This window comes from Malaclemys terrapin, chromosome 3, assembly GCF_027887155.1.
Source record: "Malaclemys terrapin pileata isolate rMalTer1 chromosome 3, rMalTer1.hap1, whole genome shotgun sequence".
NCBI classification, from domain to species: Eukaryota; Metazoa; Chordata; order Testudines; family Emydidae; genus Malaclemys; species Malaclemys terrapin.
The window spans coordinates 199,508,581-199,534,977 of NC_071507.1; the positions used below are offsets into that span (position 1 = coordinate 199,508,581).

General features: G+C 43.2%; 1 protein-coding gene and 1 long non-coding RNA gene across 2 annotated transcripts in view; both read left to right on the plus strand.

The window, feature by feature from the left end:
- The window catches only part of XKR6 (XK related 6), a 319,540-nt gene that overhangs the window by 31,109 nt on the left and 262,034 nt on the right, over window positions 1-26,397 (plus strand). The window lies entirely within an intron of this gene.
- Window positions 9,517-26,397, plus strand: part of LOC128834911 (uncharacterized) — a 38,803-nt gene continuing 21,922 nt past the window's right edge. The window contains exon 1 of the long non-coding RNA XR_008444518.1: window positions 9,517-9,740. This is a non-coding gene — a long non-coding RNA (uncharacterized LOC128834911). The remainder of the gene's footprint in view (window positions 9,741-26,397) is intronic.

The following is a 26,397-nucleotide window of genomic DNA, read 5'->3' on the forward strand; positions in this document are numbered from 1 at the left end:
GTAGGTCCTTAATATGGTGATTTGCTTGAGAAAGAGATGAAGCGAACCGGAGCAAAACTTAAAATTGGTGTTAACTATGGTGATACTAACTATATCTCTTTTTTTAATCTACCATCACAAAAGAGCTACCTAAAGATAAGTCTTTTCCTTCACACAGGAATGGTTGGGGTGTTTTTATGAGCAGTAGCTGATTATAATTTATTCTGCTGTTACATGGTGTCTCAGCTACTTTCTCAACATCTGACTTTTATCAGAGGTTTATGAAGTGATGGGAGGCCAGTGCCCGAAGGTCACTACTGAAAGTACTGTGCATGGGGGTTTTATTACAATGGTGTTGTCAGAAGCGAGCTGGGATATGAGAGCAGTCTAAGCACTTATCTGCATGCACTCCAGGTAAAGTGAGTGGGGTCGGCTGTAATGGTACTGAAGGGTGGAGGTGATAGTTAGCTCTGCTTGGTAGAGGTGTGTTTGTGAGATATGTGGATTCCTTTGACATGTGACAGAGTTGTGATTGTGATATGAGATCTATGTGGGGGGTGTGTGTGTGTGTGTGTGTGTGTGTGTGTGAGAAAGAAAGAGGAGCATGTGTACCTCCCCACTACTGAACCTAGCCCCCTCCACAAGTAGGGAACTTGTCCCCCTGAAGTCTTCACTCCCTGGTACATAAATGTTTCTATTGCCGTTACTTGCCTGCTCCTATAACTTGACTCCCATGCAGTGACTAAAGCGAAGGGAAACTGTCTTACAGTGGAATGGTATTCCTGGCCATGTTTCAGAATGGTTGTGGTAGGGCTCGCAAGAGAAATCAGAGATGGGATTTTTGTCACAAACTATTGAAAGTTTTATGTTGGCGGAGAGAAACTCTGATCCTTGTCCAAAAGACGTGACCCATCTCCGAGACACAGTGAGGTGTCAGAACTTGTAATATTTCTGTGCTGTACATTACCCATTTTCAGCCACGAACTTGGCTCCTCCCAACCCAATATGGCAAAAATTTTGGTTAGATTGCCTGCTGCTGATGATTATGCTGTGTTCATAATAAACCTTCCCATGAACAAAAACACGCTATGATATAACAGACAACTTGTAGCAAGCAACATGTGTTAGTAGCAGGGCGTTCACTGGGGCAGTGGCATCGGAACATTCCCTCGATCTACCCAGGCAACCATAAAGTGGCTGCAGAGAAACCCTCATGCTTTGTTGTAGTTTTTTTTCCTTCACTGGGGCACATGTGTAGTGTAATCCTTCCAGACTGCACATCTCCACAAGTGAAGAAGTGAACATGTCCTTAAATACTGTTCACAGTCTGGGTCCCCCAAATCCCATGCACTACCTTAGGTAAAAATTGATCGACTGACACCATTTTGACCCGCTTCACAGGAATAATTTGATCTCTAGCTCTGTGCAAAAAAACCCAACAACAACAAAAAAAAACCTACATAGAAACTTTTTGAAGAACCTTTTTTTTTTTTCATAAACCCTGGCTCAAGTGATCCCAAATTTCGGTCACTAACCCTACTGTGCGCTTCCACAAGGCATAGCAAATTTCAAGAAAATCTGTGCAAACATGCAGATTTTAGAGCATTTAAAAGCATTGTGCATTAAACAGGAGGGATAGAGGAATGACGAAGGAAAAGTGTTACGCTACACATCCATCTGTAGCATAAGAGTTTCTGAAAGGCATGAAGTGACCTGTTCATCTCCGTGGGATGTTCTCAGCTCAGTAAGAACAGACTATAGAGATGAATAAAACCTGAAACAATAACTCAGAGGTGTGAATTGCTTCATTTATCTCAGCAGCTGTTCCCTTCCCCCTTCTGAGAGCTTTATAGCCTGTGATATGCATGAAGTATGCCCGTTCTCAACTCCCCATCCAAAGGGGAAGGACTTCCCCAGGTCCTGGCTTACATGGGGGCAGGGAAGGGGGCCTCAGACCTTCCCAGGACCGAGCTCTCATGAGCAGGCCTACAGAGGGGGGTCCAAACCCTGTAGATTGGCATGGATCCCCCGATCCTGGCACACACATGGGGAACAGTAAGAGGGGCTCAGACACCCCAGAGAGGCAAGGCCCCTCATATTCCCACTCATATAGGAGGACAGGGAGGGGACTCAACCGCCCCAGAGGGGCAAGAGCTGCCCTCCCCCTCAATCTGGGTGCACACAGAATGGAGACTGACAGGTGCCCCTGTCCCATTTCTTCTCTCATCCCTCTGCCACTCATCCCCACATCCCCCTTCCCAGTGTCCTTACTTTAAGGATAGGACACTGAGGCACAGAGAGAGGTTGACTTGGCCAAGGACAAATGAAGGAATCCATGTAAGAACTAAGATTAGAACTCCAGAGGATCTGATTTCTATGCTGTGACTGGTCCTAAATCACACTGTATTCATTATAAAAAGCAACAGAGGGTCCTGTGGCACCTTTAAGACTAACAGAAGTATTGGGAGCATAAGCTTTCGTGCGTAAGAACCTCACTTCTTCAGATGCAAGTGAAGAAGTGAGGTTCTTACCCATGAAAGTTTATCCTCCCAATACTTCTGTTAGTCTTAAAGGTGCCACAGGACACTCAGTCTGAATCTGTAAAAAACAATAAACACGGCTACCCCTCTGATACTTGTATTCATTATAGACATTTCTGTGGTACTCATTATTGTAGTATCCCAGCACGTCAAACGAATTTATCAGCAGAATGACCCTGTGAGATAGTGCAGTATTTATTTCTACTTTGCAAAAAACAAAGAGACAAATGAAGTCAAATGGCAACAATAAATCCTTAGCACTAGATAATTATTTTAAAACTAGTTAAACATTTTTTCGTTGTTAAGTTTAGAAGTGAAAGAGGTAGGGAGTCAAATACATGGGTTTCTTAATGGAATGTATTCCTCTTTTCTGGTGCCAAATGGGCCACGGCCCATTATGTAGTTATGGCAGACTGCAGAGGTGGCAGAGGAATGGGTAAATCAGAGATGATGTGCTAGTTATGGGGGAGATGATCCTTAACCAGTTTCCATGTGTGAAGAGTGGTGTGTTTAGACATTCAAGCGCTGCGAGCAGTCTTTGATTAACTATTTTTGTTCTTGCTCAGAGGTTTAATCAGTGTGATTAAAATGCTTAGCTGCCATGGAGATAAACAGCGTATCAATTAGTAAGTAAGCACATCCAAACAGATGGGGTGGGGAACATTAGTGTCTCCAGTTAGTTGGGGCTATTGGAGTTTTACAGGAGGTGAGACTAACTCTTTCACCATGAGAGAGATGCTGATATATCAGTTAGAAGGATCCATTCAAACTGAGGATGAGTTCTCCTGCAAGAAGGGAGTTTATCAGAGCAAGAAACAGAAGTGCAACAACGATACTAAGGGACCAGCAGTTGGAAAAAACACCTTATTATACTTGCGAACACTGGAAGTTTGATGGGGCAGCTGTGGAGACCCAGCAAACTCAGAACCCCACCATGTCATTTTTATAGTCATGTACTTTATTTTAGCTCTGATTCTTTAAGTGTAGCAGTTGCCAGGGGTCTTAAACATGAACAAAGAACTAATGTTTAAAGCAAGATAGGAGCAAGGAGGTCACGATTAGGCCACTGAGTTCTTCCTAATTCTTTATCTATTTTTCTTTGTAGCAACAAAAGCCTGAACAAAAAATAAAAAAGGTAGTTTTGGGGGTGGAAATGTTTTGCCTTGAGCCTCTAATCGCTAGCAGGATTTCCAATTTCCTGTCTAAGCAACAAACTTGTTAAATCTTTCAAAACTGCTGTTTCAGGAACTCTGCTCTCCCACGGATACGTTTGTTTCTTGCTTATGTCCATCTCTTCGAAAACTAAGGTTGCAGTGGCACAACATGCGCGGTACACTGGAGAAGAGCTCCAGGTGCCCAATGCGGTTTGCTGCTGACACTGCTCAGAGTGCTGCATGATGCAGCTTTGTAGGGATGCCTATATTGTGAAGACAGTAACTTCTGCACGTGCTACTATAGCGAGGTACCATGTGCTCCTGGATTTTGTGGGAATCTGCTGTGGCAGCCTGGACATTTTGTGGCAACTTTGCTTAAACGAATTAGTGAATTAAATATGAAAATAATTTGATTCCATTATTCCAGTACTCCTCAGTTGCCTTGGTTGATATGAAACTGAATTTTTATTTTATGCTGTCCCTTCATTTTCTGTTTTAGATGTGCCAAAGATGTTTGCATTGGCAACACATAATTGTATCATAGGAGTGGGCAGAGGGAAGCTGGAAGATTGGTTTCTGGGGAACACACAATGAAGGTAGTGGCAGCTGGGGAGGAATGGGAGATGGTTTGGGGTAAGCACGTTAGCTGGATAAAATGATCAGCAGTAAAACAGTTAACAAGGTTAGAACTTAAGAATGGTCATACCGGGTCAGACCAAAGGTCAAGCTACCTCAGTATCCTGTCTTCTGACAGTGGCCAATGCCGAGTGCCCCAGAGGGAATGCACAGAACAGGGAATCATCAAGTGACCCATCCCCGTCACTCATTCCCAGCTTCTGGCAAACAGAGGCTAGGGACACCAGCCCTGCCCATCCTGGCTAATAGCCATTTCAAGTGCCACCATCAGAGTTCAAGAAGTGAGAATGAAATGAATTGGGCAGTTCACACCCCTTAAAGATAGTGGGTGAAATCTTGGCCCCGTTGAAGTCAATGGGAGTTTTTCCAATGACTTCAATAGTGCTAGAATTTCGCCTACTGTTTTGGGCTGTATTCAGTCTCAGAAAGACATCATGTATCAGTTTACATGTGCTGCTTCTTCGAGTGCTTGCTCATGTTGATTCCATTGTAGGTGTGCATGCCCCCACATGTGGCTGTTGGAGACTTTTGCCTTAGCCCTACCCATAGGGCCAGCTGTGGCGCCGTCTGGAGAGCCATGCTTATGGCGTGGTATATCAGGCGCTGCCAGCCCAGCGCCCTCTGTTCCTTCTTATCGCCCATGGTGGTCAGTCAGAGCGCTTCTGTCCCTTGCTTTGCAAGTGGTCAGCGTTTTTTCTTCTGGCCTGCTAAACCCAGGGTTGTGAGTTCAATCCTTGAGGGGGCCATTTAGGGATCTGGGGCAAAAATCTGTCTGGGGATTGGTCTTGCTTTGAGCAGGGGGTTGGACTAGATGACCTCCTTGGGTCCCTTCCAACCCTGATATTCTATGATCTATGATTACATCCACAGGCAGGGCAGCACCAGGTCTTTGGCCCTCATTCGGGAAGTGCTCAATCTTTGGGGCTTTTGTGTGCGTCACAACATTCATCTGGTGGCCGCCCACCTGCCCGGAGCCAAGAACATCCTAGCGGATCGCCTCAGCAGGATCTTCTCGTCTCGCCACGAATGATCACTCCACCCGGAGGTGGTCAGCCTAGTCTTCCGAAGGTGGGGGACTCCCCAGATGGACCAATTTGCATCCAGATAGAACAGGAAGTGCCGCATGTTCTGTTCTCTGCAGGGCAGGGACAAGGGCTCCCTGTCAGACGCCTTCCTGATCCTGTGGTCAGGAGCGCTGATGTACACCTTCCCACTGGTGCCGCTGATCCACAGGGTCCTGCTCAAGGTGAAGTGAGACAAAGCTTTGGTCATCCTCATAGCCCCAGCGTGGCTTTGTCAGCACTGGTTGGCCATGCTCCTGAGTTTTTCGGCAGCCACCCCATTACAGCTGCCTCTTCGGCTGGACCTACTGTGCCAGAACTACGGCAATTGCTGCATCCAAACCTGGCGGCACTGCACCTGATGGCCTGATTTCTGTGTGGCTGAGTGGGGAGGAGCGGCAGTGTTCTGCCGGGGTCCAGCAGGAAGCCCTCCACCAGGGCTACCTACATATCAAAATGGAAGCGGTTCACGTGTTGGGCCACGATTCACCATATCCGAGTGGAGGAGGCCCCCCTGCAGGATATCTTGGACTATTTGCTACACGTGAAGCTCCGGGGCCTGTTGCTGTCCTCGATCAAGATGCAACTGGTGGCCATTTCAGCTTTCCATCCTTCGTTTCAAGGCAGGTCGGTCTTCGCCCATCCCATGATGGTGCAGTTTCTGAAAAGTCTAGAGTGCCTTTACCCGCATATCTGATACCCGGTCCCTCTTTGGGACCGGAACATGGTGCTCTCCAGGCTAATGGGGGGGCCCCCCTTTTCAGCCCCTGGCTTCCTGCTCCCTTCTGTTATCCTGGAAGGTCTCCTTTTTGGTTGCTATGACCTTAGCCTGTAGGGTGCCTGAGAACAAGGTGCTCATGTCAGAGCCCCCGTATAGGATCTTCTATAAAGACAAGGTCCAGCTGTGTCTGCACCCAGCCTTTCTGCCCAAGGTCATCTCCCATTTCCACACAAGTCAGGACATATATCTTCCGGTCCTTTGCCCAAAGCCTCATGTGACGGATGTGGAGCGCAGGCTGCACATCTTGGCTGTTAGGTGGGCTCTGGCTTTCTACATAGAGAGAACAAAGCCATTCGGTGAGTCTATGCAGCTGTTTGTTGCTGTTGTGGACCGAATGAAGGGTTGTCCAGTATCCACCCAGCGGATCTCATCCTGGATCACAGCTTGTATCCGCTACTGCTATGAGCTAGCCAAGGTGCCCCCGCCATCGATTTGTGACAGCCCACTCCATTAGGGCGCAGGCCTCGGTGGCGGCCTTCCTCACTCAGGTGCAGATCCAGGAAATCTTCCGTGCCGCGACCTGGTCTTCTGCTGCTGTCTACCTTCCCCTAAGCCCCTCCCCGAGCCACCAAACAGTTATTTGGCTGCGCCTCCAATCAGCTGTTCGGTGGCACCCCTGATTAGCTGATGGGGGCACCACCCAACAGCTGTGGCTGATGGGTGTTGAGCACCCACTAATTTTTTTTCCATGGATGCGCACGGAGTCCACGCCTATGGTTGAAAACAACATTTTTTGTTTAAATGAAAGCTTAGCTTCTAGAGCTGGATTCTGAGACTGTTGAGTATGTGGCCGGGATGGCAGACAACATAGAATGGAAGGGTAGTCTTTTAATAACGAGAGTGCTGCAGAGCTCCAAATGAACCGTTTCCCAGCCAGAAATTACCTGCTTAATGAACTCAAAGAGTGAGTTCCTGGCTCCCAACCCTGTTCTCAGACCTCTGGGCAATGCTGCATCTCTTGTGATGTCACTTCCTTTCTCTCCATATTTTCATCCTTTTTCCGCTTCCCAAAACAAAGAGTTTAGCCTCCTGCATCCATTGTCTGTGTAAAGCCCAGTGATATGATCGATTCCCTCAACCTTACACAGAATGTCCATCCTTGTCTTAATTGTTCTAGTCTGTCTCACAGTTTGGCTACCAGTGCAGGTTCTGTGTCCTATAAAATTGAATTACTGAGACTCCTTTGCCTCCCCTTTCTTTCTGCCCTCCTTGTCTGTTCTTCATCTTTTCTCAGTGCTTTCAGGGCAAGTATTCCTGTGCGTGAGCCGAGCCTAAATGGGGCTAATTAAAAACGATGTAGGATTTTTCTGAGGGTAAACCATGGCATTCCCATGCTCCAGTGCCACATTTTAAACCGTGGAAAGTATGGGTTTAGCCTGAAAGCCGGGGGGAAAAGGCACTGTTCAAACACATGAGTGTATAGCAAAATCTGTACAAATCCCTGACTACACAGTGCCCATTGTTCCAAAGAAATCACAAATATTTTCTTTTCAGTGTGTTAATTTTTTTTAGAAACGACTATTATTATTGCCGTAAAAATACTGACATATTTTATGTAGCGCATCAAAGATGGTGTATTCATTTTGCAGAACTGAATAGCATTGCTCTGGCCAATTGTTCAATGCAGCATTTTGCTGCGTTCTCTGACATTGCTTCATAAAGATGTTTTCATGTTGCTTGATTCAGTGTGAATCCCAATAAGGGCTGACTTCCCAAGAAGGCAGGAAGGCAGCTCATAATGCCAGACTTGGCAGGTCTTGTTTAGTAGCCATTAGATATGACTTCAGATCATTTAAATCCTGAAAATAATAAGCACCTGCGCTAGTTGAGGTATCCCAGGCTGGCATGTTTCTGTAGACCTGTGTTCTGTGAATTGATTTGCCCATCAATTAGGATAAGGCAGTGCTGGGGGACATGTAGGCAGGGAGTTAAGGAAGTAGGGCTGGCAAGTTCAGTATTCTGGCACACACAAAGCTGGCAGAGAATAGAACGAAAGCGTCTGCTGTCAGCCGTGGTTAGGGTCGTCGTGATATCCATGTGTTCCCTTGGCACAGTTGTAAATCCACAGACTTGCATACCTTGCAGCCAGAACACGAAATCCTATTGCCAGTCAAATGAGATTTTGGATAGAATTTCTTATTGTAATTGGCTTAGCTTGAATTCATATTTGTACATGAACATTTTCCATGGTGAATGCTGGCAAGGAAAAGCAGAAAAGCAGTTGCAATCTGGAAATGTAGTGTTAGAATCTTCTCTAGAATTGTAGAGTCTATTCTTGAAGGTAAAGTTTTGATATATGGGAAGAAAATGGTCTCATCTTGTGACATTTCATCAGGATATTGAGTGTCACATAATTGTCATTAAAAGCTACAATGCACCAAGGTTTTTCTTCTAGTATGGAGATAGAAATGTGGTTCGTCTTTATCAATTGTATTTTATTAAGTTTGCAGATATCGTGGAAAGAGAATCTGTTAATGATGAAAAGAAATGGCAAGCAAATTAATGCTTAGGAGGAACTTGATTGGCATTTTTATAAAATATTGGTATAATTTTGTTTCAAGGAAAGTAAAACTAAGTCATACATGAGAGCCTAAAAAAGATAGCGTAAAAAAAGCGTGAGGCAGTTTTGCACAATCTTTTAAAAAAGTAAATATCAAAATTTTAAAATAGAGGCTTGTTTACAAGTGATCTGAGAGTTTTCTTTACATGGCAAGACCTGAGTTCAGGGTTCTGTTTTTCCTGATGCAGCTGGTGACACCCCTGACTCTGAAGTACACTAGCGTAAGGAATGCCACACTATGCATTATTTTAAGGTGCTTGTGATGCATTTGGAGTAGTCCTGTAGTAATTAATGAATACTGTATGTTGGGCTGGTTGTGATTTTCTGAATTATTGTCTTGGTTTAACTTAATAGGAGATTGTCAGGAAAGAAAACAGGTAGGAAGGACAAGAATGGGGAGACAGGCACCTCCCTGCAAACACTTGAAAGTCATTAAAGGACAAAGTCAGAACTATTAGTTTTGATTTTGCTTCCTCTTCAGCCAACCTACAAAACTGGTTTTGGTCAGGACAGAAAAAGGCCCACAAACACAGAAGGTGAAAAGAACTCTGGCAGGATAAAAAGGGACTTTCTCAAAAGGGGCTGTAGTCATTTGTGCCTACGTTACATCACAGGATGGGAGGGTTTTAAGTAAGATAGATGTATGCAAATGGTTAATTTGAAAATCCTTTTTCTCTGCAAGCTTTTTTTCCCCTACTGCTAAAATAAACAATACTTTGGTTTAAAAAGGCAGTGTGATCCCTGGATACTTCTGGTCACAGAGCCCGGAAGGGAAGAACTACAGGTGCCAGAACTCAGTCAGACTTCCTGCAGGGTGAGAATGGTTGATGCGCAGGGTAGGGCTAAGTGTGTGTGAATTTCAGACTTTCACCCAGGAGAAGTAAAGGCACTCAGCCTAACACCTGAGGGGGTGTGCTCAGAGAGATGGGAAAGGAGACAGAGGAGCAGCTAGCCCTGTAACCATGATGGTGTTGATGACACAGTCTTCTGTAGCAGAAGAAATATAATCCTGAACTCTGATCTTGGCTGGTAAGTAAGCAGGAAACTGATTTTTCGGTGGTTGTTTTGCACATTTCAGGCATACTTATCTATATTCTCAATAATTTGGGATTTTAAACTGGTTTGACTTTATAATAAGGAATTCAGTGCACCGTTTCAAATAGAAAGGCTTTTAGATTCCTATGTATGAGACAAATTTAAGTATTCAAAAAGAAAGAGGGCAGGACTGGCTGTTTTAAAACCAAGCTCTCCTAACCATTGCAAGTGATCGTGTCAATTATTTCAAAAGTCTGGTAACAGTGAAGTAATGAAAAGGAGATTTGATTGCTGAGGCAAATGTAATTTACACAGCATTAAGTTCTGTCCAGAGTTGCATTCTAAGTCAGTAGATTGCATTCTTATTGTGGTTTCCATTGCTTTGCTACAGAGACATGCAGCCTTATTACTATTCAGGTCAAGTAGTCGGGGTACAATAATATACCACCTACTGCTCCCTGACAGCTATAATTTCCATCCAGATTAGAACAAAATGTCTGCATACAGAAGCATATAATCACTCTGGCTATTGATTGTTAGTTGTTTAGAATATAGACAGTGAAAAATAGTGGTGGAGTTTGTATATCTCCTATTCATTGCAACAGGTTTGGGAACTTGACCTCACCTCCAGAAGACAACAAAGTTTGTCCCGTAGACTGAACAGTTCACGGTTCCTTTTAAATAACCCTGCTGCAGAGGGAGTTTCTCTCTCTCAATATTCTGAATCTGTGTTATCTTTCTTGGAAGAAGCTAATAGCAGGGTTAGGGCTCGTAGGATTTAGTGTCGCTAGATAAGTCATGTTTTATCTGTATATAATATATTCCATTTAGGCCTTGTCTGCAGTAATTCTCTCGCCACTGGTCTAGTACAGATGAAGCTCAACCAACGATAACTGAGCAAGTACTCAGGTAGAGGAAGGGTGATTTTATGAACATGCAGTCTAGATCCCCTTTAGAGCAGTGCTTCCACTGTTACTAGATAAATGGCGAGAACAAAAGGTTCTGTAAGTGCAGCCTAAATGCTATAGGCCTAAAGAAGAAGGTTTTAGTAGAAGAGATCAGTAGGGCTGACAACTGAATTCTGCTTTTCAGAGTTTTATGTGCTTTGATCCTCACTCTGTTTCTGAAAACAAACTCCTCTTAATTATGCGCTCACAGAACATTCCTCTTCTCCTGAACTTTTCAACAGTGTAAGTGGCTGCAGAGGACTGGTAGATTTGAAGTTGTTTTCTTTCTGTTCCAAAGATATGCTAGGGGGAAAAAATCCCATGTTACTTTAAGCTTCTTAAGCTCAGCTCTTGACCATGGTCCTCAGCATTGTCTTGCGCACACCTTACGGGTACCCGTCCATCTATATTGTCTCACCTGTTAGCTCTCCTTAGAAATCCTTTACCGCTTCCATGAGAGACTCTGTGAATTTACCCAAACAGTGTAAGAGCTCAAGGACTCTATTAAACAACATTTATTAGAAATAGCGAGAAAAATCACATTAACATAAAATAAATGGTCTGAAATCGTAACTAGTCTTTAATGGGGGGAGAGCTATTATGGCTAGGCATAGTCTGTGAAATTACACTGTAAAAGAAAATGCATCTGTCTCTTTTTGGTTTCAGTCACCCAACCTTTCAAGCCTTCTCTATGCCAGAGAAATGAACCAGTGGAGAAGCGCTGGCATACATACCAATGGGTCTACATGAGCCACTCTATTTTGGGTATAGGTTGTCTGCAGTTTTGCCATGCATCCAAGTTAGTGTTGAATGACACATGTCAGTTGAACTAAGGTCTGCATACACATCCCACAGTTCCTGAAAGCAGGGACATATTTAAACTGTAAAATAAACAAATAACATAGGCCCTGTCTACAGTAAGGAAATAGGCACCGGTGTAACTACACCAATGTAGTTACAATGGATCTGATTCCTAATGTAGACACACTGCACTGGCACAAAGCAGGGTTTACACCAGTGTTTCTTAATTTGGTAACATGCCAAAATAAACTGTGCCAATGCAGTATCTGCATTACAGGATTGCCTGGCCCCTGCCCCAAAGAGTTAAAAATCTAATTTCAGACACAATAAGTGAATGTAGCAAATCATAGGAAGGAAGTATCGGGAGGAAAGCAAGGGTAGTAGTAATAGGAACATGTGGTCGCATTGCCCTGTTCTCTGCATGACTTGATGGTTCTAGATCGGTGAAAAGGGTTTTTGTTTGTTAGCTTGCTTTTAAAATATAAGTAATTAAATAGCAGCAATCCCCGTAGTCCTCTCTGTAGCTGTTATCAGTTTCTAATTTTTTTTATAAGCATCATGGTTGTTGAGGAGGGACTGAAGGAGTGGGTTTATGTACTAGTTCCCTTTGCATCTTCCGCTGAAGAATTTTGGCCACTGTCAAAGGGAAGGGACTCACCTAGATGGACCACTGGTCTATTTTGATATGGCAAGTTAGTCTCTGCCAGAATATTGCTGCATGTTGTGGCATTTGATAGGGTGAGATATAGAAAAGGACCAATAGAGGGGGCTATTTCTGAGTCTAAGTTTGAGTCCACCCCAATCCAAGTAAAATCTTCATTATGGCTATTCATCGTTTATGTGCAGCATAACATTAACATAAAAACCACCTCTGATGCTAAATAAGGTCAGAGATCAAGCAAAATTTTAGTATTTGCATTTACTCATTTATGTGAAGCATGTTAGTGTCACAGGAAAATACATCAATTACGTTGAAAAGTCTTCTTGTATATCCAAGTCCCCCATCTCATTTAGATAAATGACGGTTGAGTGTAGCAGTAATTTAAGGCAATTGTAACCAAAAGTCCTGCTAAATATGATTTGTTTGCAGTGGGATGGTTGCAACAAAATAAGCACGTCGTTTATGACTAAAAAGATAGGATGAATGCAGCTTTTAAGTCTCTGACCGAGGTACAGTTCGCTGTACTCTTCAGAAGTTCTCTAGCTAGTCACTGCTGCTCAGCTTGTTGTCCAGTTTTTGTTTTTTGTCCTGGGCAGCTTCTTCTGAAGGGTTTTAAAGCAATTGTTTTCCCTTAGAGAAAACATTAGGGTAAGAGCTGCTAAAATTTATGCCAGTGGCTTTTGGAATTCATGCATTAGTATGTCGACCTAGGCCCCATGTAAATGTACAGAATTAGGGTGCAGTGTTTCTGTGTCATCTGAAAACAGACATATGCTAGATCATAAATTGGATCGAAAACCTTCTTTACAGGAAATAAGAGGCTTGGGTTATCTGGCTTCTTCTGTTTAAAATTTCATTTAATGACCATAAAAGGTAGGAGCTTGGAGTAAATCTTTAAACTCTAGATTAGTGATTTCTGAGGTGATCAGTTGTGGCTCCTAAAACAATGCGGCAAAAACATTTCTTAGTTTCTAAGAGGGCTATATCATATTTTTCAATGTTTATTGCTGGAAATAGAAGGAAAACTGTAATCTTATTGCCAAGAATTACAGTACTCCAATTATTTCACACATAGTAGAGTTAATTTATCGAATTCACCTCTGCATGAGGTGGTCAAGTCAAATAATGTGACTGAGCTTTGAAAGGGAGTTGATAATTTTTATGACCACTAACGTTTGCAGTTCTGTATGCTAACCTAAGGTTAGTTAGATCTCCTTGTAAAAGGTTTTAACTGATCGCTTGCAGGGGTTAGAAATGAATTTTCCCTCCTATGTACAACGCAGTCCAAGTGCTTATGTGCATGATGTAGAATGGGGTTGAGGAGATTTTACCTACTTTTGAAACATCACACATTGGTCTCTACCAGAGGTCAAATAGGGCTGTATGGATCATGGTGTGATCCGTTGTGGACAAGTCCTATGTTTCTTTTCACAAGACGAAGCGGCATTATCCAAATTTGAATGTATTTATTATAATGAGATATTGTAGCAGCACTTGTGCTAATAAGTAGCATGACCTTTGTCAGTTGTATCAATCTAGCTACATCAAAATAAGGGAGGAACCTTCCAGGTCTGCATTTCTACTAAAAACACTCACGGTGTCGTGTTCTCTCTCCTTCTTCTTCTTCTTCTTCCCCGCCCCCCCCCTTCACCCCCCCCTCCCGTGATAGATTTTACTGAATCCAGACCAGATAGTTGTATCCTCCACATAGACCTAAACAGAAATAGCTCAAAACAATCTTTCACGCCCTGGGTGAGAAGAAGGCATTTCTAGGCAAGCCAAATGAATAGAAGATTCTTATGAAGGACACTGGGGGAAATGTGCCTTGTGGTGGTGGTTGCTAATTTAGAGGCAAAGCACAGACTTAAACTTTGATTTAAATCCAGAACTATGTGCTGAATGCCCCCTCCAACCACCCACACTCTCAGCACATTAACATACATTAACCAAGAATTTTTCATTTCCTACTCCTCTCTTTTAAAATCCGCTGGTCTTTCCTGGTTTGCTAAAATCATCCCAGAATGCATCACGGTGACATCCCTGATCGGATTGGTATCAGAGTATGCATTCTGGGATGTTTGTCGTGAACTGGAAAGTTCAGAAGTTTTCACAGAGGGATGAGAAATAGGATTTCCAGTTTGTAGGGATGTTTTATGAAGCAGACGCTTGTGTGGGGTTGTCATTTCTAAAGTAAGATATGAGAAGGTGACCTGACCTAGACAGAAGGGAGACGTCCCAGGGTTAATATATCACATGGTGAATTGAATGTGAAGGGCTGCTGTCAGGTTGGTGTGTATTTATGAGCCATACATGTACGTCTTGTTTCAGTAACTGTTTTTAGCCAAGGAAGCAGGCATGAAAAAGCATGGTGTCCTCAAAGCAGCTCAGGTCCGTGGGTTTGGTTGAGTTAGCACTTCTAGGATTGGGGGCAGGATCTCTGTTCTGGAACTTGATTTCCCTCCCGCTACGCTGCCAGTTGTCCTTTGTTGTGAGGCCACCCCTTGTTCCAGACTTCTGCCTGAGATGGCTTATTGCGAGAGTGACATATCGTTAGCGAGGGATGGATTGTTCAGTGTTGACACTGGTCAGCAAAAATGAGTTATCGTTCAGCCTACGGAGACTTTTATACAATTCATAATGCATCCGAGATCAAAACGGTGGCGTTCGCTGTTAAGGAAGACACTTAAATTGGGAAATAAGATCCACGTGTAGCATGAGACACACACACATCCACGTGTGTTTGTTTCACACAGTTTAGCAGCCATTCACACAGAGGGACTCTGCTTAAGCATTTCTCTGTGATCTGGGTCGATCTGAAAGCACCACAGCTGAAAGCAGGGTGGGGAAGAGGATTTTATTTCAGCAGGGATGGAAAGAGAGTGTTTGGACAGGAGCTCTGAGCCTGATTCTCTACTGCCTTGCACCTGGTGTAGTAATTTCCATCGGCTATCAAATTTTTTTTGCATCACTCCCACTCTGCACAGGTGTAATGGCAACACATGGTGGAAGGCAGTGGAGAATCAGGCCCATTGGTTGATTTTAATTTTTATGTCTAAAGACTCAGGGCCTGATTCTCATTTACTCTGTGGCCACTTTATGCTGCTGTGGTTGCATAAAGGGGCCTTAAATTGGGTATGAATATCATTTATTCCCAATTCAAAGCCCCTTTCAGCTGCCGAGTGGCCTTAGTGTGAATGAGACTCAGACTCTCCATTTTCTTGTACTTTCTTGCACAATTGGATTTCCTGTTGTTTAAGATCTACTGAAGAATGACACCAATCAGATACACTAGCCTTTAACCAAACACTGTAGCATTTTGCTCATTACCCTAACGCACAGTAATGCCTGGGACACCTGTTACAGAGTGAACAGAGAATAAAAAGGTAAGGGTAAAGCATCACTCTGTTCTTTTACTGTGATAATTTTAGTTTAATTTTAGTTTTTAATATTTTAATGTATTCTGTCCGCAGTGCTATAAATGTGCACCGGGCTTAACGGACAGTTTAAGAGGAATGATCCCTGCTCAAACTTCTTACTGCTAAATATACGATAGAATATTTTGTAAAAGTAGTGAAAGCTTAAACAATGAGACCTCACTATGAGGAGACATCACCTTTCGTGTTTGCAAATGATAAGGGGTGGTGATTAGCAAAGAATGAGCGTGTAGGACAGACTACAGTAATTGATGGGACAGAAGGTGGATACGGTGATTGAGAGCTTTTCTTCCATTTTCAGAGAAGCTTTCTCAGATATTGTTCATCTATGGAGGCCTCTAAGAATGAACATAGATTGCCTTTTAGCAACCCGTAATGTGCTTTCTTTACCCAGGAGGACTATGTGATATTGATACTAAGTTGGTCCCAAGAGAACAATGTAGAGACATTGTGGACAGCTCCATAGTTAAGGCTGCATTGAGTTTCTCAGTTAAAGTGCAACTTGAATTCCTTTGTTAAGGATGAAAAAACATGTTCAGCCACCAAAATTATGCTGCTTACTCCTAACGCCCAGGCTTTTCTGTAAAGTTAAAAGTAAATTGGTTCAGTTGTAGAGAAGTAAAAAACGTTTCCTTTTGGAAATTTCAAGGATGGCAGCTCCTGGATTTTTTTTTCTCTCTCAAATAGAAATGGCTTTTTCACTCTTGAATCTTCAGCAAGATGGAAATGGAAACAAAATCGCATGCACTGACTATTTAAAATTCAAAATAAACTGACATTGAGACAATAAATGTCATTTTTAGTGAGTACTTTTCAGAGAATAACTTTAAAGCAGTGAAAGGTTGTAAAACACCTCATGTTTTGTTAAGCAGACTTTTCCATGTTCACTAAGAGAATGTTATGCATGTTAGTACTTCTCCGCTCCAGACCTCAGTATTTTACCAATTATAGTGCAAACTGCTCTAATGGCAGAGACAGAAGATGGTTAGAAGTCAGTGTATAGGTTAAAAACACATTTTAGTTTTCAGAGCTCTTGACTTGTTCATCTGAGACAACCCCTAAAGCCAAGTAAAGGGTAGTGTTTTATCAGATGGTAATATGGAGGTCTGTAAAATATATGCTAGGGCAATTAGAGCATGAAGGTCACAGAACTATCACCCAACCCATTCCAGTAGCTGATTTAAAAAGTAAAATTAATTTAAAAAAAAAAAGTCTTTGATGTAACATAAATGGTAAACGCACAATTCTCCCTGCTTTGAAACCAAATGAATGCAGCAATGCTTTTGCAGACTAGCTTACCATTCTGACATGTTACAGCTCTGTTGTAGTTATGCATCATTACCCTGGGCTGTTCTGACATTCTCTATCTCCGTGCACGACCATCAAACAGTTTTAACAATTGGAATCAGTTGTTATGGCATCTGCTAGCACGGTTACGGTTAAGGTTCTGTCAGGATTTCCTTTGGGGCTAGAGAGCTCTGCTGCAAGAAGGGGTGCTTGTTGTCTCAGTTGCCAATGGATTGCGGGGCTGGCAGGCCTACCCCTGGTTAGCAGGATTGCTATTGATCCAAAGGATTGTCCTACAACTGTCAGGGACCCCCAAAAGTTTGTGGCATGTAGCATCAGCTCTTTTCCTGCTCCTAACCATTCATCATAGGAATACCAACGTGCCTCCCTTGCAGCTAGCTGTTCAATGAGACAGGGTGAACTGTTGCCTGATTGCATGCAATTCTACCCTTTAACCACACAGCGAAATGCCTATTCTCTGGTTTGCTAACCTGGATCCATTTTTAGAACGTGCTGTGGATAAATGTGTCCTAGCAGGAGTTTGCCTCCGAGGCAGGCTCCTCCTCCTGCTCCTACCAGTGTGCTGTTTAGTTTTCAGAAGCACTGACAGTTTTTTTTTTTTTTTTTTTTTTTAAGAGCTGGTTTCAGGTGGCGCCTTTTGTAGCTCTACAGAGGAAAGAGGGTATTGTCAAAAACCAAATGAATGAGAGGCTTGCTGTTGCTGGAAGGCAGGGGAAAAGGGCTCTTCACTGAAAGAGAATCATGCTTTTATTTCTCAAGTGCTCTGTTCGCCCCTCCTGCAAAGGCCCTCAGAGTGCAGTACAACAGCACTTCTAAAGACCTGCTCAAATATTAGCAAAACCCACATTCACTTGCACTAGAACAAATCTGAGGAACTTTGAAACGAGAAAGGGGAATAGCAGGGGTCCAAAAATGACTTTCTAATAGTCCTTCATAAGCAAAAATTCTGGGGGAGAAAACAAATTAGGAATTTTTTAAGAATGGGGGAGATGAACTTGAGGCAAATTTTATTGGTGTGAGACCCGCACTCTAGGACCTGCTGTAGCAGTGGCACATATGCCTGCCAAGCTAAAGTGTTAATAGCAGATTCCTAAAATGTGGGTGGGTTAGGATAAGGTGGGGTCCCTATAACATAGGCAGGGCCTCTAGTCTACAGTTAAGCACACTTGAAAAACCAGCAGGTCCAAGCTATAGTCAATCTATTACTTAAAGCTTTATAGTTAGCCAACATTAAGAACCTAGGGCAAGCATAATATGCTCAGAGGTGCTCATGGCAGTCAGCAAAAGGGCTGCATTCTCTAGAACAAGCTGCAGTTAATGGTGAGGGGTTATTAAAAGGGAGTTAAAAAATTCAGGCCTGGTGGTCCACTGTGTTGCTCTTGCAAGGTTGCTGCAGGCAAAACAATGCTACAGCCTTTGTAAATGGTATTGCAAAGATCTGATCTGCGATGTGGCTTCCCATAGAAGGATATGGTCAAAAATAGCACCCGGATTCTTCACCTGCCTTCCTACCCCTCAGTAAGCAGAAACATGAAGGACCAAGGATGGGCATGGTATTAGTCTTAAATGCTCAGCATCCATATTGCAAAACGCACAAATGTAAATCAGCATTATACTTCCAGTGTCAGCACACACAAATTGAAGTGTGCGTGTGTGAGAGAGACTGAAACTCTGTCCTTATCTCCCCCAGTGCAGGCTCTGGGATGCCCCCTATGTTTATACATTGCAGCATATGGGGTACGAAAAATCATAGACTAACTGAGATCTGTTATAATGGACTCTATCCACTGCTTACTTTACCTAGGCAGCACAAAGTTTCAGCCAACACAGACTTTTCTGGTGGAATTTGCGGGTTGAAGTGTGATGTGAATATATTAACACACATAGCATTGTGGACTCCATAGTTAGCATCTTAAAGCACTCTACAAATACTATACACATAGTGCTACTCAAGTGCAGCCACCTTTGGTTTGAAGCCAGGCATACTGCACACTGAGCAACACACAGAGAGAGAATTGTGTCTAAAGAAATCAGGGCAGAGCTTTGCTCTGCCAGAAGAGTGACCGTTCAAGGATGGTGCAAGTTAGAGCATCTCTTAAGACATTCTAACAGTGCACAGGAAGAATAGCATGCACAGAGCCGCATCAGGATCAGTGCAGTGCAAAGGAGAGCTTTGAGCCACTTTGCCCTCCCCCTCTTGACTTGTGCTCCAAAGCCAGATTCTCCATTACATTATATCTTCTTTGCACCACTCAGACAGCACAAAGGGGATGGATCTGGGTGTAGCTGGTCAGCAGGAAATTCTCCTGGCAGACAGGAAGTCCTCCAGACATAAATCATCATAGGCAGCTCCTGCACTGACTGCTTTTGCTCCCCACAGTGTAGGGGATGCTCCAGGGGGAGCCAGAGGGCAGGGTGCAGATAGCGTAGACCTTATGTTAGTGGCATAAGTTAGAGCAGCCCCAAGTCTCATCTGACTGATGCTGGGAGCATGCTGGTGAAGGATCAGGGAACTGTGAGGTCGCCCTGCCCATCAAGTGTTGAGCAGAGCTCAGACCCGGAGGAAAATTGAATCCTGTATATTTTGCCCACACCCATGGCCCAATATTATCAGGATTCAAAGATGCGGTTCCAGATAGACAAGGCAATTTCAACCAGATGCTCAGACCAGTAAGATATCCCATCTGGCTATACAGTAAACTCATTTATTTTATTTTATTTTATTTTATTTTATTTTAGCTTAAAGGAAAAGCCCTCTAAATATTGAGTGAAGCTTGTTTAAATATGTCTCTCTTCTTGGAATCATTTGCCCACTAAAACAGTGTATTGTCACTCATGAGCCACGGTTTGTTTCCGCAGATCAGCGGGATGCCTTTTCTGCTTTCTTTGCTGTTCCCTGATAATGGATGTGCTAAGAATCCCTGTAGCCCACCTGTGTTGGAAAGCATCAGATCATCTAAGAACTGTGCCATTTCAACTCTTTGAAGGGACTGCTTTGCTAGTCCGCTTTCTCTTGCTGTATCTGCCTGCTTTGCTTCAGCCCCAGGAAGCAGTCCAGTGTTACAGAGATGGCTGCTGTTTAAGAGAAAAAACAGCCTCGTTTGCAGATCTCCTCTTGTTTCTCCTCTCAGTCTGCTGCTGCTGCAAGAATTCCCTCTTCCTGAGACTTTATTGTGTTCTTCTACAGGATATAGCTAACAGACATAACTCTAGTGTGGGGCCCTATTTTCTTGCCTCCTTCTTTTGATATCCACCCTTTGTCAAGCTGTATAATAATATTTATTTGACTTACAAAAATACCCACTAAGATCGGGGCCTCATTGTACTAGGTGCTGTCTGGACATTCAAAGGTCTTGAGAACATGACCTATGAAGGAAGGCTGAAAGAATTGGGTTTGTTTAGTTTGGAAAAGAGAAGACTGAGAGGGGACAGGATAGCAGTTTTCAGGTATTTAAAAGGGTGTCATAAGGAGGAGGGAGAAAACTTGTTCACCTTAGCCTCTAAGGATAGAACAAGAAGCAATGGGTTTAAACTGCAGCAAGGGAGGTCTAGGTTGGACATTAGGAAAAAGTTCCTAACTGTCAGGGTGGTTAAACACTGGAATAAATTGCCTAGGGAGGTTGTGGAATCTCCATCTCTGGAGATATTTAAGAGTAGGTTAGATAAATGTCTATCAGGGATGGTCTAGACAGTATTTGGTCCTGCCATGTGGGCAGGGGACTGGACTCGATGACCTCTTGAGGTCCCTTCCAGTCCTAGAATCTATGAATCTATATAGTAACATTCTCGGTCCCCCCAAAAAATCTCATTTAGATTGTAATTATATTGTGGCTCTAGCAAAGAATTGCAAAACATCTGTCCTAACAAAAGCTATAGGTGTCTTGTATTGGACATTAACTAGTATATGAGAATACATACATAAACATAGTGTGTGTGTATGCATATACCGTGTATAGTGTATGTACATGGGAAAGTGTTATCCCTCCCCCAGGCCAAAGATGGGTGCTGCATCGGAGTTCTAGCTCTGTGCCTGGGAACATGATCCAGATGGTCGGCATGTCAGTGAGTTCTGTGGTGCTTGGGGCAGATGGAATAGTTGGAGATTTTAGCTCAAAGCCTGTAACAAGCTCTACTGAACATGTGCAAATGGCAATTTTCAGAGGCTTGTAACTCAGTCAAATGTGGCTGGATTTCCATGGGTGGTGGCATATGGCATCTCTCTGCCCCCTAGACTAAGGCCCTGCCAAATTTAAAATTTCAGCTCCAAATCCTGGAAGAGTTAGAGCTGTTCAAAGAAAAGGTTGGGGATGTGGGGAATTGGTATCCGCTAATAGGTCTGTTTTTCCTAGAAATGGCTGAACCATTTTTGCAGAAATTTTCAAAAACAGATTCTGCCTGAGGCAGAGAGCATTCATGGGAAAAGTTTAGCCCAAATGGCTAGTTTGGCAAAGTTATAAGCAATCAAAAAAGGGACTTCTAGCGGCAAGGGTTAGGTAACATTAACTATAGGTCCTGCTGACAGCTCCATCTTGAATTCTATTACAACAGCGAGAAGCTTTATTAAAGTTGGGTCTTTGTTGGATGCTGTCCTAACAAAGGTAGACATGCTCCCTGCGTTAAAGGGCGTACATCCAAGATGACAAGTAATGGGAAACATGGGAAGGGGGAAGCAATCAAATATTTAGAATGGCTGTATACAAGTGAGATAGGTTAGTCTGTCAGTTACATAAATGCTGTTGAGTTTGCCAGTTGCCCTTCAGCCTAGCCACTGTGTGTGTATTGGCTGATTTCTTAGAGGTGTGGAATCAGAAGTGGAGCCTTGAAGAGCGAGTTGAAGGAGGAGGGGTGAGCGAGCTTGTAAGTAGCTAGTGAATAACCATTTCAGTAATCTCAGGGAATGTCAAATTTGACTTATTTCACAGGTTGTCATATTTAATGTAAGCCACTGTTGAGTGACTTCAGTTCTATTCCCAGCTCCCACATGTGTAAACATGTCACTACAAAATGTAGAACAATTTGAAAGGTTTCTTATTTAAAGCAATCATTGGGGAGTTAATTAACATTTCAGTGTTTGGGCTCATCCCATTTAAATTGGCCTGAGTGTTAGGCTAAGGCCTACTGGTCCAGCTCCTAATGGAGTGGTGCCAGTTTGCATCACTGAGGATTTGGCATTTATTATTTCTCCCCTGCTAAATTGTACGTGGGATTGTGGTGGGGTGTATAAACCCCACACCAGGTAGGAAGCAGTTTGAGGCTCAGGCAGCACCTGCAAAGCATGCCAGTCTTGGAAGAGGAGCTTAGAAAGGGAGAAGCCCAGTTCAGAGGGGCCCAGACTCATCGCCACTAGCTACTAGGAGGGAGACACCAGTAAGAGAAGGCTAGCTTGCTAGCCCAGGACTAACTGGGGGAAAGGAGCCAGCTGCAGGAGCAGTGAACTGAGGCCCTACAGCCGGCCCAAGGTATAAGGACACCTCCATGGAGCAGAGCTGGGAGACTCCTTCCTTGAGGGAGATACTGAGAGTATGTCTACCTGCAAAAAACCCTCCAATCCGTGGCAGCACATCTCAGAGCTCAACTCAACCAACTCCAGCTTGCCGGCTTGTGCTACAGGGCTAAAAATGGCAATATAAACATTCCTGCTTGGGCTCTGAAACCCGGCAGCGGGGGAGGATCTCAACATCCATCCTGCTATTTTTAGCCGCCTGGTGATCCTGGGTCAGTTGATCCAGGCTTTGAGACGAGCTGCTGCGTTTGGTGGTGGTGGTTTTGTGGCGTAGACGTATCTGCCAGACGACCTGAACTACAACCCCAGCTCCACAAGGAGAACTGGAGGGGTGGGTGTGGGGACAAGGAGGACTAGTTGAAATACAGCCCAGCTACGGCTGGAGAAGCTGGGAGCAGCTTTGCAGAAGTGCTTCAGTAACGAGCTGGGAAGAGGATGCAGGGAGCCACAAGCCCATGGTAGGAATAGTGGCATTCACAGAGCTGGGGAAGATGCTGACAAGGAAAGGCAGGAGTAGCCCAAAGAAGCTATGGGGGAATTGCTTAGCTGCCTAAAACAGGGTCCCTAGGCTGGAACCAAGAGGAGAGGATGGGCCTGGGACGCTGGAGCTGTCAGCCAGCAGGACCCTGCATGAGCCCAGCAACAGGTGACAGCTTGGGGTGAGGGGGCTGCCTCGGGTGAGCTGCTGGGGGGTGTCTTGTTTTCTCTTTGGGAAATATGGTCACCCTGCAGCTTCCAGCTGCTGTGGACAGAGGGGGAACCCCACAACTCCAAGCTACCACGGCAGCAGAGGAAACCCTGGAGCTGTGGCAGCAAAAGTCACAGACAGGTCACAGCTTCCTTGAATTTTTGTTTACTGCCCATGACCTGTCTGTGACTTTTACTAAAAATAACCATGACAAAATCTTAGTCTTAATTTTTATTAGGGCTGTCAATTAATCACAGTTAACTCATGCAATTAACTCAAAAAAATTAATCGCACTTATAACAATATTATACCAATTGAAATTTATTAAATATTTTTGGTTGTTTTCTACATTTTCAATATTGATTTCAATTACAACACAGAATACCAAGTGCACAGTGCTCGCTTTATACACCTCTACCCTGATATAACGTGACCCAATATAACACGAATTCGGATATAACGCGGTAAAACAGTGCACTGGGGGGGGGCAGGGCTGCGTGCGCCAGCGGATCAAAGCAAGTCGATATAACGCGGTTTCACCTATAACTCAATAAGATTTTTTGGCTCCCGAGGACAGCGTTATATTGGGGTAGAGGTGTATTATTATTTTTATTATAAATATTTGCACTGTAAAAATGATAAACAAAAGAAATAGTATTTTTCAATTCACCTCCTATAAGTACTGTAGTGCAATCTTTGTCGTGCAATTTACAAATGTAGATTTTTTTTTTTGTTACATAACTGCACTCAAACAAAACAGTGTACACTCAGTCTTACTACTTATTCTGCCAATCGCTAAGACAAATAAGTTTGCTTCCTGCTTCTTATTTACAATGTCATCTGAAAGTGAGGACAGGCGTTCGCATGACACTTTTATAGCCGGCGTTGTAAGGTATTTACATGCCAGATATGCTAAACATTCGTATGCCCCTTCCATTTTTTGGCCACAGTTCCAGAGGACAGGCTTCCATGCTAATGATGCTTGTTAAAAAAGCAATGCATCGATTAAATCTGTGACTGTACTCCTTTGGGGAGAGGGGGGGAATTGTATGTCTCTTGTTCTGTTTTACCCACATTCTGCATATATTTCATGTTATAGCAGCTCGGATGATGACCCAGCACATGTTCATTTTAAGAACACTTTCACAGCAGATTTGACAAAACACAAAGAAGGTACTGATATGAAATTTTCTAAAAATAGCTACAGCACTCAACCTAAGGTTTAAGAATCTGAAGTGCCATCCAAAATCTGAGGGGAACGAGGTGTGGAGCATGTTTTCAGAAGTCTTAAAAGAGCAACACTCTGATGCGGAAACTACAGAACCCAAAGCACCAAAAAGGAAAATCAACCTTCTGCTGGTGGCATCTGAATCAGATGATGAAAATGAATATGCGTCGGTCCGCACTGCTTTGGATCGTTGTCCAGCAGAACCCATCATCAGCATGACGCATGTCCTCTGAAATGGTGGTTGAAGCATGAAGGGACAGATGAATCTCTAGCGCATCTGGCACGTAAATATCTTCCAATGCCAGCTACAACAGTGCCATGCGAATGCCTGTTCTCACTTTTAGGTGACCTTGTAAACAAGAAGTGGGCAGCATTATTTCCTGCAAATTGTAACCAACCTTGTTTGTCTGAGTGATTGGCTGACCAAGAAGTAGGACTGAGTGAACTTGTAGGCTCTAAAGTTTTACATTGTTTTATTTTTGAATGCAGGTTTTTTGTACGTAATTCTACTTTTGTAAGTTCAACTTTCATGATAAAGAGTGCACTACAGTACTTGTATGCGACGAATTGAAAAATATTTTTTGTTTTTTTACGGTGCAAATATTTGTAATCAAAAATAAATATAAAGTGAGCACTGTACACTTCGTATTTTGTGTTGTAATTGAAATTAACGTTTTTGAAAATGTAGTAAATATTCAACAATATTTAAAATAATTGGTATTATATTGTTGTTTAACAACGCGATTAATCACAATTACTTTCTTTAATTGCTTCACGCCCTAATTGTCATCGTCATCAATAATCACCACCAAGGGTTAGGAAGAATTTAACTTTTTTCTTTAGAAGTGAGGCCTGGAAGGGACAGGATACAAGGAAGAGGATGCACAGAGACGTGTGGTCAGGGAGCCAGGATTTCCAGAGCTCTGTTCCTGGCTGTAAAACCAATTGTGTCCATTGTCTTTAGCTAGTCTTTTAGGCCCTCTTGTCTCTCCGTTTACAAAATGAGAGTATTTACCTATGGCACAGAGGAGTTGTGTGATGATTAGTTAATATTTACACAATGCTTCTTATCGTCAAAGGTTTTTTTACATGTGCTAAGTACTATTCCGTAACTACTTTTATTTTTGACAGCAGTGGGTTATTAGCCCGCTCCCCACCAGGAGAGCCAGTAGTCTGGCTCCTACCCTGCAACCTCTGGCATGGGTGACCTTACCAGGAGTTATGCTCTTGCCAGCATAGCTCTTAGGGTCATGGTCTGCCACAAGCCCTTTCTGCCACGTCACCACACGGTCCATGGGGACAGACGTCATTGTGGAAACTTACACTGCTGCTCAGTTCAACAGATTCAGTCCAGCTCAACTCAGTTCAAACAGACCTTGAAGAGAGATGATAATGCAAAGTGGCCAAACCCACAGGAAATCTACTACGCTGATGAATTTGCTCTCTCTTAAATCCATAACTAAAATTGGTATGTGGAATATGTGGACATTGTATGAACCTGGTAAAACAATCCAAGTGAGAAAAGAAATGAACAGAGATAAACTAGATGCACTAGGCCTAAGTGAAATGAGAGAGGTATCTTGAGGATACATAACTTTGTCAGCTGGACATATCCTACTGTATTCTGGGCTACTGAATATTAGTGACGTACAGAGAGATGACATTGGTCTGATACTATTAAGGAGGGCAGTCAATAGCTGACAAAATTGGCACCAGTTTCTAAAAGGAATATAATGGTATGATTTACCTCAAAATTCCAGAAAATGTCAAATTTTCAATGTTATGCTCCAACAAATCAAGACAGCCGAGAAGAAAAACAACTTCTATAAGCAGCTACAGAATATAAAAGACAAGGTCCCAAAAAGAGATGTCTTCTTAGTAACTGGAGATATGAATGTTAAAATAGGGAGCAACTGGTAGGGAAGTAATTATGGGGAAATTATTGAAATATTTGTTGTGGTGGTTTTTTTTGGCATAAACAATTTGGTCATTAGAGTAACTTTCTCCCACCATACTATTCATATGATAACTTGGAGGAGGTCACCAGATCACAGAACGGGAAACCAAATTAATCACATTGC